Source organism: Equus przewalskii, chromosome X, assembly GCF_037783145.1.
Source record: "Equus przewalskii isolate Varuska chromosome X, EquPr2, whole genome shotgun sequence".
In the NCBI taxonomy this organism is placed as follows: Eukaryota; Metazoa; Chordata; class Mammalia; order Perissodactyla; family Equidae; genus Equus; species Equus przewalskii.
The window spans coordinates 35,693,764-35,713,163 of record NC_091863.1 but is presented as its reverse complement, the minus strand read 5'-3'; positions in this window follow the sequence as shown (position 1 = coordinate 35,713,163).

The following is a 19,400-nucleotide window of genomic DNA, read 5'->3' as shown; positions in this document are numbered from 1 at the left end:
TCCTTCAGAAAGCAAGTAGTAAGATCCCAACTTAAAACAAGATTTTCAAACTTTACATGTAGTATCTTCTAAAGTCCCTTGTATCATTATATAACATCCATCTTTGTCTCTTATTATCTTTTTGGCTTGAAGTCTATTTTGTCTGATATAAGTATAGCTACACCTGCTTTCTTTTGGTTGCCGTTTGCTTTGTGTCATCTTCCATCCTTTCACTCTGAGCCCCTGTTCGTCTTTAGAGCTGAGATGGGTCTCCTGGAGGCAGGGTATGGTTGGATCTTGTTTTTCAATCCATCCAGCCACTCTGTGTCTTTTGATTGATGAATTCAGTCCATTTACATTTAGAGAGAATATTGTTATATGAGGAATTAATACTGCCATTTTATCTTTCATTCTCTGGTTGTTTTATATTTCCATCGTTTCTTTTTCCTTGTATTTCTGTCTGCCATTTCAGTTTGGTGGTTTTCTGTGATGTTTTTCTCAGTTTCCTCTTTATTTATGATTGTGACTCTGCTCTGGTTTTTTGTTTTGTGGTTACCATGGGGTTTATATAAAAGATCTCATGGAGGAGATAGTCCTCTTTTTTTGCTGATAGCATTTTATCTGCATCAGCCTATGCAGTTTGCGTCCTTTTCCTCTTCCTCCTCTATGTTTCTGTTGTCACAAATTATCCTTTTTTATGTTGTGCATTTGTTACTAAATTGAAGCAGTATTAGTTATTTTTGATGTTTTCTTTCCCTTTAGACTTTATATTATAATTAAGTGTTTACTTATCTATTCTGATATAGAGTTGCAATTTTCTGATTCTGTCTGTCTTTTTGGCACCATGCTCAAAGCTTTGGAAACCATTGCCTTTTTTTTTCAGGTAGGAGGGCTCCTTTCAACATTTCTTGTAAGGCAGGTCTGGTGGTGATGAATTCCCTCAGCTTTTGTTTGCCTGGGAAAGCCTTTTTTTCTCCTTTCTATCTGAAGGATAACTTTACTGGATAGAGTATTCTTGGTTGATAGTTTTTGTCTTTCAATATTTTGAATATATCATTCTGCTCTCTCCTAGCCTGTAGTTTCTGCTGAGAAATCTGCTGATAGCCTGATGGGAGTTCCTTTTAAGTTATTTTCTTCTCTTTGGCCACCCTTAATGTTCTTTTGTTGTCAATTACTTTTGACAGTTTTAATATTAGATGCCTTGGAGAAAATCTTTTTGCATTGAGATAATTAGACATTTTATTAGCTTCATGTACTTATATATCCAGTTCTTTCCCCAAGTTTGGGAAGTTCTCAGGTATTATTTCTATGAATAAGCTGTCTGTTCCTTTCTCCCTCTATTCTCCTTCTGGGACACCCATTATCCTTATGTCACTTTTCCTAATTGAGTCAAATATTTCTCATAGGATTTCATAATTTAAAAAAAAATTAGTTCTCTGTTCTCTTCCACCTCAATCATTTCTAGATTTTTTTCTTTGAGCTTGTTAATCCTCTCTTTGATATGGTCTGCTCTATTTTTAATGCTTTCTACTTTATTTTTCATCTCATTAATTGTAATCTCATCTCTAGAATTTCTGTTTGTTTTTTCAGAGTTTCAGTCTTTTTGGTGGAGTACTCCTTCTATTCATTAATTTTATTCTTGACATCATTGACCTATCTTTCTGAGTTTTCTTCTAACTAACTGAGTTTCTTCATGACAGCTATTTTGAATTCTCTGTCAGTTAGATTGTAATCTGTGACTTCAAGTTTGGTTTCTGGAGATTTGTCATTTTCTTTCTGTTCTACCATGTTACTGTAGTTCTTCATGCTGCTTGATGAGTTAATCTTCTGCTGGTGCATTTGTTGTTGTAAATACCTTTCTTGTTTGGGTAATTTGGTTACTTTGATTTTGAGCTGCTTCCAGTTGTATTTGAAAGCCTGCACTTTTCACCCTCCACTGCCTCTCCCAGAGGTGTTGTCAGTGCTCTCCTTGTGCTGCTTGTACCTCCAAGGCTGCTTGTGCCTTGCTGCTTATGTTGACACTGCAGGCTTAGGTGTTGGCACTGGGGTCACCAGGCTGTGAGTACTTCTGCTGCTTTCTGAATCACCTGGGTCTTGTGTTTAACCAATGGCACTCCATAGGCTCTACATGGGCTTGGGTGCTGCTGCCCTGTACACCATCTGTGCTGCTGCTCCTGGGTTATCTAGGAATTCAGGCAGCACTGCTGTCAGGGGCACTGGGTTCATGGGTGTCACTGTCACGTCTAGGATCCTGGAGTCTTTTATGGAACCCCCGCTGCTGGTAGAGCTGGTGTCAGTGGTGCCGCCACTGGGGGCTAGATCACTGGTTCTGATGTGGCTCCTGAAGCCTCAGGTCACAGCTTCCACCTGCCACTGCTGGGGGAGAAGCAGGAGCTAAGCCATAAGTGCCACGGCTGCTCCTGCAGCCTCTGGCTGCCTGCACACACCAGTGTGCTCCTTGAAACCTCAGGTCAGGGTACCACCACCACTGCCAGGAGCATCTGTCTTGTGGGTTTCTACCACCGGGGTGGGAGGGGGAGGGGGTGCTCCCCTAGTTTCACTTCCTCCCAAAGGTCCAGTCCACCCATCTTCAGATGAGTAAATGCACGGATCCCTCAGGCATTCTGGTGTGCTGTGCATGGAGTCCTTTGTTGGTGAATGGATACCCCACTGGTTGTAACTTAGAAGGGAAAGACAAAGGGAACAACTCACCCTGCCATGATGCTGACATCACCCACTATCTAAACTTTTAATCTCAAACAGTTTAAGACACTCTGAGTTCTGGGTCCATGACCAGGAAGGGTCAAAAAACAAACAAAATTGCAGTCTACCTATCTGTATAACACTTTCAAGTGTTCAGCTTATAGAAATACGTTTTCTTCCTCTCTTTTTTTTAAATTGACTTCACTTTTTTAAATATTTTATTTTATTTTTTTTAAGATTTTATTTTTCCTTTTTCTCCCCAAAGCCCCCCAGTACATAGTTGTATATTTTTAGTTGTGGGTCCTTCTAGTTGTGGCGTGTTGGATGCCACCTCGGCATGGCTTGTTGGGCAATGCCATGTTCGTGCCCAGGATCCCAGCTGGCAAAACCCTGGGCTGCTAAAGCTAGAACACGTGAACTTAACCACTCAGCCACAGGCCGCCCTCAGGGCCAGCCCCGACTTAACTTTTTAAAAGCAGTTTTAGGTTCATACCAAAATTAAGTGGAAGGTATAGATTCCTCTTATACCCGCTACTCCCACACATGCATAGCCTCCTCCGTTATCAACAACCCCCTTCAAAGTGGTATATTTGCTACAATTGATGAACCTACATTGACACATCATTATCACCCAGAGTCCATGGTTTACATTAGCGGTCACTCTTGGTGTTAAACATTCTATGTATTTGGACAAATGGATAATGACCTGTATTTATCATTTTAGTATCATACAGAATAGTTTTACTGCCCTATAAACACTCCATGCTCTGCCTACTCATCCCCCTTCCCCCTAACTCCCGGGAACCACTGATCTTTTCACTGTCTCCATAGTTTTTCTTTTCCAGAATGTCATATAGTTGGAATCATACACTGTCTAGTCCTTTCAGATTAATTTCTTTCACTTAGTAATATGCAGTTAAGTGATATTCATGTCTTTTCATGACTTGATAGTTCATTTTTTTTTCAGCACTGAGTAATATTTCATTGTCTGGAGTACCACCGTTTATTTATCCATTCACCTACTGAAGGACATCTTGGTTGCTTCCAAGTTTTGGCAATTATGAATAAGCTGTTATAAACATCCATGTGCAAGTCTTTGTGTGGACATAAGTTTTCAACTCCTTTGGGTAAAATACCAAGGAGCACAATTGCTAGATTGTATGTTAAGACTATATTTAGTTGTAGCATAAGTGCCTGACAATTAGCTTTTTCAATTGTAATGTAAGTGCCTGACATTTTCCCTTCCCACTCTTATGTTTTAAATTCACCAATGAAGAGTGAACCTGTGAAACCCTAGGCACCCCACACTCGATAAAGGCAGAACCCAGATTTGTGCTCTCCCTCTTTCTCTATCCACTACCTCACTGTGTGGCCCAAGGCATGCTGTGTATCCTTCAGGACTTGTGAGTAATAAATCTTGTTTTTTCAAAGTTTACTGAGGGTTGCTGCTGAAGTGCGTCTTGTGATCAGAATAACCACAAAGGCCAATCCAGACACAAAATTGGCTCCAGTCAAAGAAATGTCTATGAGGGCTCACCACAAGCAGTATAGGCCCAGTGAGTGTTCCCAGGCATTTCTAGCTGATAGCATCACTGTCAATAGGCTGAGACTGACACAAAACATTAGTAACCGACAAATGGTCTTCCAAAATGACTGGACCATTTTGCATTCCTAATAGCAATGAAATTCTTGTTGTTCCACATCCTCCCTAGCACTTGGTGTTGTCAATGTTCCGGATTTTTGGCCATTCTAATAGGTGTGTGGTGCTATCATTATTATTTTAATTTACATTCCCTGATGATGTATGATGGGGAACATTTTTTCATATGCTTATTTGCCATCTGTATGTCTGTATTTAGTGAGGTGTTTGCTCAGGTCTTTCGCCAATTTTTTACTTGGGTTGTTTCCTTATTGTTCAATTTTAAGTGTTCTTTGTATATTTTAGATAATAGTCCTCTATCAGATATATATTTTGCAAATATTTTCTTCTTGTTTGTGGTTATTTTTTCATTCTCTTGACAGTGTCTTTTGCAGAGCAGAAAAAACATTTAATTTTTATGAAATCTACCTTATCAATTCTTTCTTTCATGGATCATGTCTTTGATGTATCTAAAAAGTCATTGCCAATCCCAAGGTCATCTAAATTTTCTCCTATGTTATCTTCTAGGAGTTTTATAGTTTTGTGTTTTACATTTAGGTCTCTGATCTATTTTGAGTTAATTTTTGTGAAGGGTGTAATGTTTGTGTCTGGATTCATTTTTTGCATGTGGTTGTTTAATTATTCCAGCACCATTTGTTGAAAAGACTATCTTTTCTCCATTATATTGCCTTTGTTCTTTGGTCAAAGTCAGTTGACTATATTTATTCAGGTCTATTTCTAGCCTCTAGTTCCTGTTCCATTGATCTATTTGTTTATTCTTTCCTCAATACCATACTGTCTTGATTACTGTAGCTCTACAGTAAGTCTTGAAGTCTAGGAGTGTCAGTTCTCCAAATTTGTTCTTCTTCTTCTATATTGTGTTGGCTATTCCGGATCTTTTGCTTTTCCATATAAACTTTAAAATCAGTTTGTCTATATCCACAAAAATAACTTTCTAGGATTTTGATTGGGTTTGCATTGAATCTATAGATCAAGTTGGGAAGAACTGACATCTTGACAATATTGAATCTTCCTATCCAAGAACATGGGATATGTATCCATTTATTTAGTTCTTTGATTTTTTTTATCAGTGTTGTGTGATTTTCCTCATAGATCTTGTATATATTTTGTTAGATTTATACCTAGGTATTTCATTTTGAGGGATGCTATTGTGTTTTTTAACTTCAAGTTCCACTTGTTCATTGTTGTTATATAGAAAAGCAATTGACTTTTGTATATTTACCTTGTATCCTGCAACCTTGCGATAATTGCTTATTAGTTTCAGGAGCTTTTTTGCCAATTCTTTCAGAATTTTTTACATAGACAATCATGTCATTTGCAAAGACAGTTTTATTTCCTTCTCCTCAACCTGTATACATTTTATTTCTTTTTCTTTTCTTATTGCGTTAGCTAGGATTTCCCATATCATGTTGAACAGCAATGATGAGAGGGGACATCCTTGCTTTGTTCCTCATCTTAATGGGAAAGCTTTGAGTTTCTCACCATTAAGTATGATGTTAGCTGTAGGTTTTTTATAGGTATTCTTTATCGGTTGAGGAAGTTCTTCTCTATTCCTAGTTTACTGAGAGTTTTTATCAGAAATGGGAGTTGGATGTTGTCAAATGCTTTTTCTGTATCTGTTGATATAATCACATGATTTTTTTCCTTTAGCCTATTGATGTGATAGATTACATTAATTGATTTTTGAATGTTGAACCAGCCTTGTATGCCTGGGCTAAATCTCACCTGGTAGTGATATGTAATTCTTTTTATACATTGTTGGATGATTTGCTAATACTTTGTTGAGGATTTTTGCATCCATGTTCATGAGAGACATTGGTCTGTAGTTTTCCTGTGATGTATTTATCTAGTTTTGGTATTGGTGTAATGCTAGCTTTATAGAAGTGAGACATCCCACCCACCCTCCATGGGTATACATTGGAAGTCTTCCTTAGTAATTTGCTGCCTGTGGAAGGCTAAGAAATTCATTCAAAATTTCCTTAGGAGCATTTTAACTTACTCTGAGTTACTGGGACTTTGATGGTAAGATGGGTAAGTAGAAGGCAAATATAGTTTTCTGGTTTTGTTCACATAGTATGGTAGCCTGGAAGGTTCAGTTCACATATTTCACACAAACACACATACAAGCAGGCATTTCTCTTGTAGGCTTCCCTCATGGCAAACCCACCCTTTCCAAGGTCACAAAAGCCCCTTCCTGGTGTAAATGGCCCTCATTCTCACAGGGCTATCCTAAAAATAGAAGACAGTATCTCAGAGGAGATAAGGAGCGAAAAATCATTTCCGAACTAGAGCTCTGTTTTTGTGAGTGAAGGCATGTGACTCCAACTCCATAGCACTTTCCTCCTCTGTTCCTTTTCCTGCTAGAGCTACAGAACAATACCAGGCAGCAGCCAAACTAAGAATTTCACTGCTTCCTGAGGTCTAGCTAGTGGTTGACATACCCATCTTGTCCTTGCTTAGCAAGTGATTAGAAATGACCTAGAATCTGCCCAAACTAGACAATGATGTGGGCATGGTTATTTAAGAGATAAGGAGAGAGACTATTTTGAAAGACACTCACTAGTTTCACAGGCACTATAAAACCAAATGCCAAAAACTGTTGGCAATGCCTGATTGGGACATATAGACATCTCATTCCCTTCTCTGTCATCTATTATCCGTCACCTCTGATTCCCTTCTGTAGCTCTACTTTGAAGGTCAGATTCCTGACTCCAGTAGAATGTAAAATAGTGACAGAAAAATTAGTATTTGGGAGGCATGTATACTGGCTGAGTGGTACTTCCTGTGCCTGCCTAAACATTATCGGGTATCTTTCCTCTTTGAAAACCTACTATAGCTTCTAGTGTTCTAATGAGAGTAGGTGGAATTGTGACATTGGATTCCAGAAAATCTATAAAAGGAGAAAACATTGTGCATAGTGTAGACAGAAGAGATTTTAGAAAGAGAGTCTAATTTCTCACCACACCATCAGAAGTTAAGGGAAAGCCTGTGACTTTCATTAGAGACCCCTCGGGCCCACTTACATGATCTCATTGAATGTTTATTGCAATCTTTTGATGGGTAAGATTTGTTATCTGCATTACATATATCAGGGAAACTGAGTTTCAGGCACATTAAATTACTCACCCAGGTTTTGCAGCAGTATCAGTCCAAATGGGAACAAGAGCAGGGGCTATTGTATCAAGAGCCAATAATGGTTTCATAGAATCTTCTTCTGTTCCTCCCCTAGTTGGCAAACCTTGGTCAGTGATGCCCAGGCTACCTGGTCAAAATGGCTGCATGGGACAGTATGACTGGGAAGCAGGAATGGGGGTAAAACAGTGGCAGGAACCCCTGGTTTGTCATCCATAAAGTATACACTTTGCTGACCCTTGCCCTAGGAGAAAGCCACAAAAACAATTGAAGAAAAAGGTCTGAGGATCACAAGAAGTTAATCTGAATTATGGTCTAGGAGTGTGACTTGGTAACTTTGGATCCCTGAATGTTTTCAAAGATAAAGGGGAAAAATATATCTAACCCAAATACAACAAGATACATAGAAAAGTGCCCAGTGTAAATGACTAGAAAATTGAGTAGACTCTGTGAATGAACAAGGCAATATTTGAGAGAACTGATACTTGGGGAGTATCAGGTTTCTTGATCAAAGTTACTTTGACAGAGCATCCATAAGGAGTGGGCATCTGACATCCCTTTGCCTTATGGCCATTGTCTACATACATGCAATTTGTGCACTGCACAATGGCGGCCCCTAAAATGATTAGTAGGGGCTGAATTCTCCACACCTGGCATGGAGAAAGGGCATCTTTTTCTACCGCATCCACCTAGAGGGGCACCTTTTACTAATTTGCACTGAGACCTAGTTTCCATTTTCATTTGGTAATAGTACCACCTTACTTTTCCTTTGGAGACTGCTCTCCTCACCATCAGAGACGAGACTGGTGGGATTTTCCATTGTGCTGGCTCAACACTCCCCACCCTAGGGATACACTCATGGGCCAGGCTGAGCAAATTGGGTTCTTCTGGGATCTGCAACTTGGGAACAGTAACACAAGGATGGGAGATGTTCAAAGCTGAGTTATTATGAAGTTGGAACTGGGCATGAATTCTTGCTGCTGAGATCCTTAGAGCTCCCTGGCACCTGCGCTTCCTGAGGCTTGAAAATTTATCAATTCCTTTGACCATTTTAAGCAAAAGAAAAATCATTGTAGAAGGAAACTGTAGCTTAAAGAAAGACCCCTGTTGTTTAACCAATACAAAGGAGATAGGAATCAGAGCTCTTTGAGGTTTTATCCATCAAAGGCAATAGTAATTCAACCATTCATTCAACAAATACTGGGTTTTTATTTTCAATTCTCAGTAGTCATTTTTTCCCCTTAAAGTTTGTGAATCAGTTTGCCTCTTAAAACCAATGTATACCTTTAATGGAGTGTTTCTTATTTTCTCAGATATGTCATTACATGTGTAATACATCATGTAATCAACAGTATCTGAGGGACCCAATCAGAAGGTCCAGTAGTTGGTGTCTTTTATACTGAAAATGAAGGTCTTCCTTGGGCTTTTTCATCAAGTACCCAAGGAGATCTGGTTTGATTAAGATCAGGTCTCAGCAAGAATCTATCCCAGGTTATTGGTACTTTTATATTTTAGCAATTTCCCTTTCTTTACCAAGTCTGTTTGTACTGTTCTGTCCATTATTCTGTTAGTCCATATATATAGTTAAATCTATTCTGGATTTTTTGTTCTTAGTCTATAAAGATGAATTGCTAGGGGGCTGAATAAGCTTCCTTTCTACAGGCTCCAGAGTAATATTCCACTGGGTCTACATAGCAGGTGGGGCTGAAATGCTTGGGTTACAAACCCTGACTCAGCTATCCTCAGTTCTCAGTCAGAATTTGCGAAGGATGCCTTTGGCAGATTTCTACCTCTGGGTTAGATGCCATATCTGGCAGATAGTAAGCTTTGAGCAGTAAGCCTCAGGTTTGCTTTCTAGAGGGTTTGACCCTCACTTTGAATAATATCCAAAATGAAGATGCTTCATAGAGAATGTCTAAGAATTGTCAACTACCTTCTAAGTAAACTCCGTTTTTTTACTTGAAATTGGTTTGTTTTACTTTGCACTTTAAAAAGTTGTTCTTTCTATATGAGAGTGAAATTTTTAAATGAGAAATAAATTCATGGCTTTGGGTCTTACTAAGTTCTTAGCCCTGGGCATGTGTCTTTCTTTTCCAACCACTCACCTTCACATCCTGGTGAGGTAAGGCAGCCTCTGCCTTGACATCCTTGAGATCTACCCAGCAGTAATTCAAAATCCCCACACTCCCATATAGTGCACTATACAGCCACTGCATTAAAAGTTAGGAGAGTCAAAAAGTTGGAAATAGGGGCGGATGTGGGGATAGAATTCGTGTTTCCAAAATCATTTAAATACTCTGGACCTTCTATAAACACAGTGATATTATTTGCCCTGTCTGACCCTCAGGGTCATGGGGGGCATTAGAGAAGATGCTTTGGAAGCTTAAGTGCACTAAAAATGCTGGCTATTATTGGAGCTGGTGGTGCAGGCTGAAAGGAATTCCATGTCAGAATAAAAACAATTTCAAGCAGGCAGACACCACAAATTAGGCTTTCTCGTAGCCATCACTGAACCTGACAGCAAGCAGAATATAGAAGCAGGGCCTGCCGTGAAAATATTGAGCCAAATCAATTATTAATTGGCAGGTATGTATGAAATGTTTGATTTTGAATTACTGCTGGGTAGATCTCAAGGATGTCAAGGCAGAGGCTGCCTTACCTCACCAGGATGTGAAGGTGAGTGGTTGGAAAAGAAAGATGCATGCCCAGGGCTAAGAACTTAGTAAGACCCAAAGGAAATCAGGCAGAGATGCTAAACTACATTATAATGCATATTTAACCGTTCAGCAGTCACTGGGCTACAGGTTGAGTTTATAAAAATGAATGAGATGAAATATTTGCCTAGGAAGGACACGTTCATAATTTAGTGATTTAGCATCAGAGATGTAAATAATAAACTCTAATATATGAATTTTCTTATATAAAACCATATGTTTAAAACTGTGCCTTAAAAGTAATCGTTTATGAAAAAAGTAGACTTGAGGCATACCACTCAAAACTGATGGCAAGTGTTAACCAAAGAACTATTAAAAACAAGTATGTGAGACTAATCAAATACTGGCATGGAAAAATTTGCACTTATATTTGGATCCAGCATTACAGTCAATGTTTTGTACCCTGAAACATTGGAGGTTCTGTTTTCTCCTCTAAGATAAAGCCTAGAGAGCTGTTTCATCAAACACTATGTTTTTTCAAAGTTAAACACTTCATCCAGGATGTAGCCTTCTTCATCATTTTCTATCAACATAAAGGGGAATGTCTACGCAGCTTCTGCACCTGCCCTTGCATCTGTCCCAGGGAGTTTCTACTTGTGGACCTTAGAGCACTTCCTGAAGCCACTAAATCACTTGCACTAAAGGAATTTTCTTCTATAGGATTTTCAGGGGTTTTTCTTAAGGTCTTCATGGATTACTAGGTCTTCCCCTTTAGTGTGAAAAAAATTTGTCCCCAATTGCCTCAAACCATTATATATTGGAAAAAGCATATATAAACCATGACTTCCATGAGGGACAGCTTCACGTTTTGTGGATTCTGAAGCTCATATACTTTGGAGGGCTTCCCTTCAGGAATATCGAATTTTACATGAGATTAAGTAAAAAGTAGTTTATTAGGGAAAGTGTGCGGACCTAAGTAACTCTGGAAGTGAGTGGAGTCTGTAAGACAAAAGGCAGAAGGAACGGTATATAAACATTGTACTCCACTTGATAAAATCGTTTCCCATTTCAGAAACAATTCTGAAATCACGATACTTGTATACTAGAATTCAACAATTAGGTAAATGGATGGCAGATGTTGGGAGCCAAATTTCTCACCGTTGGAATGGGAGGTTACAGATAAGCAAGGGGAGCAGGCTAGGATGATCCATGTGGTAATGAGTGAGAGTTGGAGACATCAGTATGAACTCATATTTATCTTAATATAAATACAGATGGCTATATTATATATAATATATATATATACGTGTGTACCCACATGTATTTCCTTACTTTGTCAGTGAGAGGATGTAGATGTAACAACATCCCAATATCAACAAGTACACTTAGAACAAAGATCTTGGTTTCTAAAATGATTCTCCAATAAAAAGAATCAAGACTTCTTAGAGAAATGATTGTAGAACTGTAGCAGGAAATGTGAAAGATGAGTCTGGAGCATCTTGTAGTGACAGAAAGTAAGAAAGTGTTCAAAAACAAACATACTTACACACAATTGTGGAGGTATATCAAAGGGACACAGGAACAACTGAAAGAACTCTCCATGGCCAAAACTGGAAGAGTTTGAGCAACAAAGTAAACAAAAACAGCATTGAATTATAGCCCAAAGTATAAAATAAATATCCCTGAGCCCATACTGGTATAAATACATATTTGGATAAATAAATAAATGGGGGAAAATAGACAAATCTATCCAGAAAACTCTAAATAATGTATGTAGGTATGCTGCCCTCAATGATAAAGATATAACTCCCCACTCTTTAAGTGTAGGCCATGGATACTGACTTCCTTCCAAAGAGTACAATATGAAAAGAGGGAAAATAGGGTAACTTTGTAGTAGAGAAACCTAACAAACATTACCTTGGCCAAGAGATCAAGATTAATATCAGTGGAAGTCACGTTGATAATATGGACCCTTGATATAATGTGATGAGAATTCTACTTTATTTCTGTGTTCTTCCTCCCCAAAACTCATAACCCTTGTCTAATCATCAGAAAAACATCAGACAAATCCCAACTGAGGGATATTCTATTTGACTAGTACTCCCCTAAACTGTCAAGGTCATCAAAAACAGAGTCTGAGAAACTGTGACAGTCAGGAGGAGCCTAAGGAAACATACTGATTAAATGCAATGTGGTTAAATAACATTCTCAAAACGACAAAATTATAGAGATGGAGAAGAAAATAGTAGTTGCCAGGGGTTATGGCTGGTGAAGGAATGGAGGCTTGGCTTGAATATAAAAGGGTAGCTCCAGGGAGGTCTTTGTGGTGATGGAACAGTTCTGTATTTTGATTGCTGTCAAGGGTGTATGAATCTATGCATGTGATAAGATGACATAGAACTACACATGCCTTTATGTTATTACCCCTTTATTTTATTACCCAGAGAAGTTGGTACTGTTGGAAGCAGGAGTATGCCTGGAAGACATGGCTGCACTGTATTATATGCTATACTAGGACCATCAGCAATAATTTGGTAAGATTGCAAACCACGTCAATATTGCCCACTCTTCATAATCTAAATATATCTCCAGCTCAGTTTCCCCTTGGCTTGCTACCAAAATGCCTGCAGCCATTCTAATGCCTCATGGACTGATGGGAAGTTGAGGTATAAAGACACATGAAGTTTAAGTAATTGCAGTTAAAATATCTCCTTGCCAGTTTTACTAACATGCCCATATAAACACACTGCTAAGGCACTCCCTAGGGCCTTGGAAGGGGCCCATGTAATTGAGGTCCCCAAGTCGTAGCTTCACAGTAAATCTGCTTCTGATTTCCATGTTATGCTGGTATCATTCCCCTATTAATCAATCATGTATAAGTCAATTCACCAAAAAAGAGGTGGGGATTATAGCATGGCAAATAGTACTACTATATAGGATAAATGCTGTAGCATTGAAGGAAGAGCCAGATTTTGACCAGAGTGTTAAGAAGGATGTGAAATCCAGAAAGAGGAAGCTATAGTTCAAAACCCTCCCCAATACCAAGGCTCTGAGTTTGTGAGAAGCTCTAAGACCTGTTTCTGCAGAACAAAGCTGTTGCCCCCATAATGGAGAGCCAAAGTAGAATGGGAATGCTCCAAGTCAAGGGAGTTCTTGTTAGCTCCATGGCTTTCAGAAAGAGATTTGTGAATCTACCATAAGAGGAAATATGAGGATGGAGCCCTTTGAGCCATGTGGCTTCCCTGCAAGTGAAGTGGGAACTTGCTCACAGACAAACACTTCTGAGGCTCTGGCTGCCTGCAGCCTGGAGTCCAGCCTGCCTGCAGTTGGGAAAAAGCCAATTCCATGTCGTTATGGAGGAAGTCATGGCAAGGAATTCTGCTCCATTTCACCTTCCCAGGAGGAGAGAGGGACCCTTATCTATCATGAAGCTTTCTCATTCAGTGTTGTTCTCCTGCTGGGAACTGCATGTAAAGAGTAGGAGTGGATAATAATTTAGTTCAATTAAATCAGAGGTTTTTAAATGTAGTGCTCATCAGAATCACCCGTGGTGCTTGTTTGAATGGAATCATCTGGACAACCTCAGGGATTCTAATGCACGGGGGTTCATGGATTTCATTTTGAGAAACATTGACCTCTATCTTTCAAGTAGGGTTGACCATGGGGACTATTTGATTTCTTTAATTTTTTTTTGTTAGAAGATTGGCCCTGAGCTAGCATCTATTGCCAATCTTCCTCTTATTTTTCTTTTCTCCCCAGAGCCCCAGTACATAGTTACATATCCTAGTTGTAGGTCATTCTAGTTCTTCTGTGTGCGATGCCACCACAGCATGGCTTGATGAGCAGTGCGTAGGTCTGCGCCCAGGATGAGAACATGCAAACCCCAGGCTGCTGAGGTGCAGTGCACGAACTTAACCACTCGGCCATGGCCAGCCCCTGATTTCTTTTCTAATAGTTGCCTTCTACCTAGATTGCTGAGGGGGGAGACTAATAAAAAGCAACTTATCATGCTACAATGAATGCTCTACAAATGCACAGATAATTTAATAGCCTGATCCCTTGGTACTTTCAGCCACCATTTCTGCAGTCACCTCTCAGTGAGTGCTCCATGGTCCCGAGATAAGATAGCAATTTCGCCCCAGAGGAGGCAGATCTACAGCATCTGGGACTGGCAAACTGCTCTACTCTTTCCTCAACTATTTACCCTCATGCACCTGAACCACAACTGCCAATTAGGAACAGATGCAAATAGCATATGCCCTGAGTGTACAAGCCTTCTGTTCTAAAAAGCACAGTAATCTCTGGTTTCTTAGTGCTTGAGCTAGCAGAAATGTTAATTTTGGATCATTTCTCCTAAAAGTATATGTGGTATCTCACAAGCTGTGTATGTTTTACAGACTCAGCATGAGGACACATGGAGCATTTCCACATATAGAAGGATTCTACTCCAACTGCACAAGGCAATCAATAGGGAAGCCAATTTCCTGGCTCAGAAAGAAAACTCTCCTGCCCTCTAATACTGCAGGTGACTGTGTGTGCCCTGTCACAGGGCCCTCACATAGACAAGTCTTGTTTTCACACAGTGTTGGGCTTTGGTTTGCCGTGCAGTGATGCAATATGCAGTATTTCAGAACAGACAGGGCAGAGGGAAGCTGGAATCACTACTTGTGCATTCTCTGTGGACTCTGAAACTCACATTCTCCCACTCTAGCTCCTATCCTGCCAGCTGAAAGACGGCCAAATGAGGATTAAGCTGTGTGTTATTGAGTACCTCTTGCATGCCAGGCCTATACTAGGTGCATTATCTAGTTTAACCTTCTTAACAACTCTGTAAAGTAGATAGTATTTTTGTTATCTGGGTTTCCCTAAAACACAGAACCTTGGGTAAGGATTAATGGTTAATGCTTTCTTTTGGAGAAGCATTCTCAGGGCAGTGGTGGAAATGAGAAACAAGCAGGAAAGGCCAGGAAACAAAGCAAAGTGATTTATGGCTGTACTGGCCAGTGTTTCATCACAAGCCCTGAAGAGCCACAGCTGATTGCTCAGCAGGCTCACTCAGTCAGATATGAGAGGCAGGCTGTGAGGAGGAACCATGTTTTGGAACATTCCATCAGAGGGAGAAAAGGAGAGGAAATTTATTTGCCTGAATCTTTTCATCTTCTGTTTCCCATTGGTTAAAGTTTGCTCTGGGGGGTGTTAACAGCCTCATACCTCCAGGTTGCTTCATCAAGCTCTTGTAGCAGCTGCTCCGGAAGGCAGATTCTACTCCTTGTGGTGTGGCATTTCAGTGGAGTACAGAAGTGGCCAAAAGAGCCAGAGACTCCAAACAGATGGCTTCTCAGCTTCAGGCAGTAGAACCATGCTAGCCTGCATAGGGCTGGTCAGTATGTCGGTGGAGTCCTCTGGGAAGCAGATGCTGAAATGAAATTAGGAGTGCATGAGATTTATTCAAGGGGTAAATGACTGTGAAAGATAAAGGGGAAGGGAGCAGGATCAGATAGAGAAAGGCTTCAGACCATAATGCAGGCCTGACACCTATGAAAGGGAAGTGGGAAAAATAGGATTAAGCATGGGGGGCCTCAAACCTGATGCTGACTTGGAAAAGCCTGAGCCAACCCCCAAAATAGCCAGGGCCTAGCTGTCGTGCTCAGTCATTGGCTGGCAGCTGCCTGGGAAGAGGGTGGAATCAAAAGCTGGAAGCCTGGCAGTTAGAGAGCATCAGGTAACTGCTCTCCTTGTGACTGATTGGCAAGTTCTTCTTGAAAGGAGAATTGAGGAGTGCACGTCTATCACTGCCACAATTGGCCACAAAGGTGGTGGAAGTGAAGCCAGTAGCTAAGATCAAGAGACAAGTGAAGAGGAGAAAAGCTGAGGAAATACCAAAGATGTATTTGATAGAGGATTGCACCTATTTAACAGATAAGAGATTCGATAGATTATTGAAGTTATTGAAGGTCATAGTGCTAGTTAGTGTAGCTGTTAGGATTTGAACTCAGTTTTAGCTGAAGGTGCAAGCATGTGGTTCTTCTAGGGCAGCTCTGGTGTCATACAAGCTTGTGGCAGGCAAGGAGGCTAGTGAAGTTTCTGCTAGGGAAATCCTGTGATGTGATTTAGGTGTGTCTCTTGGTTTTTATTATTTCTCACTTTGTAGCATTCATACCAGCTTCCTTGGTCTTTCTAGAGATTCCATAAATTTCTTAAACCCTCATAATATATCTTTTTCCTACTTCAAACAGCTAGAGCCTGCTTTATAACTACAGTGAAGGGCCCTTGCCAATAGAATACTCTTAAGAGTCCATGGAGTAGAGTTTGTTAAATTAAGATGATGATACGCTTGGCAGGAAAATGACCCTAAGGCCAACTCATTATGTCTTATACTTTCTGATTTCTGGTTCCCTACTATTGCAAACAGCCACAAATTTCCAGGCATCCAAAGTATCCAATACAGTTCTTTTTAAATCTCATGGCATTAAGAGTGAGCTGAGGAGTGTGAGAGGGGGCAACTGAGTCACCAGAGTGTCATGGCCCCAGTGTTGTGTTGCAGACTACTTATTTTGGCTCATGAGAGCCAATTTTTAATTTTTCTGGAATTTTGTAAATGTTGGTAGCTAGAAATAGGTTAGAATAGAGTATCTACACCATAAAAATTGTCAAAACCTATACAACAGTCCTTCCCTCCCACTCCATGGCTTGCTGGAGAGCCAATTGCTCAGTGTCAACTGACACTTGCCTCTATTGCTCTTGAAATACATTTCTTCTGTGGTACCCTGTGGGATCTTTGAAGTCCACTGTTCTATGGGGTCAGGTTTGATGTTTTTAGTGTGATATGAGAGGCATAGAAATGTGCCTCCTGCCCTCTCAATCCCCATCTCCAATGTTTCAAATGCTATGTAACAAACCACCCCAAACTAAGTGGTATTAATAAGATAAGATTTGTTATGTTCACAGATTCTGTGGGTCAAGGGTTCGTACAGGGCGTATGGGGATAGTTTGTCTCTGCCACACCATATCTGGGGCCTGCACTGGAAAAATTTGAATGACAAAGGGTGAAGTGAATGGCTAGCGCTGGAATTACCTGGAAGATTTTTTGCTCACATGCCTGGCCCTTAGGCAGAGATGACTCAAAGGCCTAGCTCATTTGGGGGTATCAACTGGAGCAGTACACATGGCCTCTCCATTTGGCTGAGTTTATTACAACATGGTGTCTGGGTCCAAGAGGCAACATCCTAAGAGGCACGTCCAGAAATTGGGTGTTTAAAGAGAACCCAGTGGAAGCTGCATGGCTTTTTCATGATCCAGGCTTAGAAGTTACATTGCATCATTTCAACCATGCTCTACTGGTTGAAGCATTCACAAGTCTACCCAGATTCAAGGGGATGGCCCCCACCTCTCAATGGGAGATGTGATAAAGAATTTGGAGTGGTATTTTTAAACCACTACCTCCAACCCTGACTAACACATATCTTGTCAAGCATTTTAAAATACTGTTTAAAACTCACTCCTTTGAGTCAAATGTTTTTATCAATCAAAAGACAACTTCTCTTGGAAATCAGTATTTTATCAGTATATCATAGATTCTCCGAGATGTTTTCAATGTGATAGCCAGACTAGAGCAGGTCACAATGGACTGGAGGTTGCAGAGTACATGCAGGATCTGGGTGCCTAGGAGAAAAAGGGGTTATGGGAGGTGTGTGGAGATTGAAAAGTTACTTCCCAAGTTTGTGTGTGGCTAGCCCTGCTTGTTGGCTTCATAGAGAAGAGTCCAGATTATGAAAAATTACCCATTCCTCAGAAGACCTCAGAGAAAGGAGAGACTCCCCACTGCCTTAACCACCAGTCTCTTGTTTGTCTGTCTCTTTGTCAATGGGGCAGGCTCTAAGCTAGGTCCTAGGATACACTGACAGTAAGAGAGGACACACTCCTTGCTCTCCAGGAACTTTTTCTCTAGTGGAAAAACCCAGACAAGTAAATGGGCATGTTTGATGTGATAAGCATGAGGATAAACCTAAGACCAGAATGCTCTGGGCCCACAGAGGAGGGGCAGCTAACTCAAACTGGGAAATTAGCAATGGCCATGACGATGAGATGAGGTAGCCCTGTAGGGTAATTAGGAGTTTCCCAAGTAAAGAGTTGTAGGGAAGGACACCTGGGCAGAGGAAGTGTGCTGCCCAGCCATAGGGAAGTGCGTGGGGCTTTCTCATATTGCAAAACTGCTAGAGCCTGCAGTACACCAGGGCTGATGTGAGAGGAGTTTGAAGATTGAAAATTGAAGAAGAATTGAGTCATATAACTTAGGCTAAGCTGTTTAAACTCTATTCTGTAGGTTATGGCAAGACGTTTATGCATTGTATGATTGAATATAATACATCAGGGTTTGCATTTCACGAAGATTACTCTGACAAAAGTTTGGCAAATGGTTTGGAGTGGGAAAGATATGAAAGTAGAGACAATAGTTATGAGATAGTTTACTATAATAAACATTATGCATGATTATATTACTACAGTAATACAGGTAATGGTGGTAAGTATGTAGACAGGAGAATGGATTTGGGATATATCATAGAGGTGCAATCCTCTGATCTTAGTGAGTGATTAGATTTGGGAGTTTAAATAAAGGAAGGAATCTAAGATGACTGGAGATGCAGTGATGTTGCCTTTCACAGAAATAGGCAATACAGGTGATGGAGGATCAAAGATGGATGAGGTAGGGATAGTGAGAAATGAATGCAACTCTAGACATATTATACTCGAGTAGTCTGTGAGGCAATCAGATGAAATACATGGAGAGAGGTCTGGAGTAACAGATTTAAGAATCATCTGTATATAACCACGTGGTAAATGAATCCACAGAAATTGATGGATTTGCGTAGGATGGGTATAGAGTGAAAAGAGAAGAGGTTCAGGAACAGATCCCCAGAAGGCAATGATTTTCAGGGATGGACTAAGGAAGAATGGCTGCAAAAGAGACCAAGAGACTGAGCAGGCACAGCAAGTGGAGAGGAGAAAAATTAGGAAAGATTAGTCCCAGGAAATTTCCATTTGGAAAATTAAGGATTTGAGAGTGACCAAGGAAATGGTTCACTTCCACCTTGGAACAAAAGGAGGATCTGTGAAAAGGTCTTTGTGAGGAAGAAGCAGCCCTTGAGGAATCAGTAACTGAAGGGTAAACGTATACATTTGTATAACACTATGATTGTTAAATATACTATATTTTTAACTGTAGCACATTTTATAAAATTTATAGATTAGGTACATTATATGGTGCAATTTCC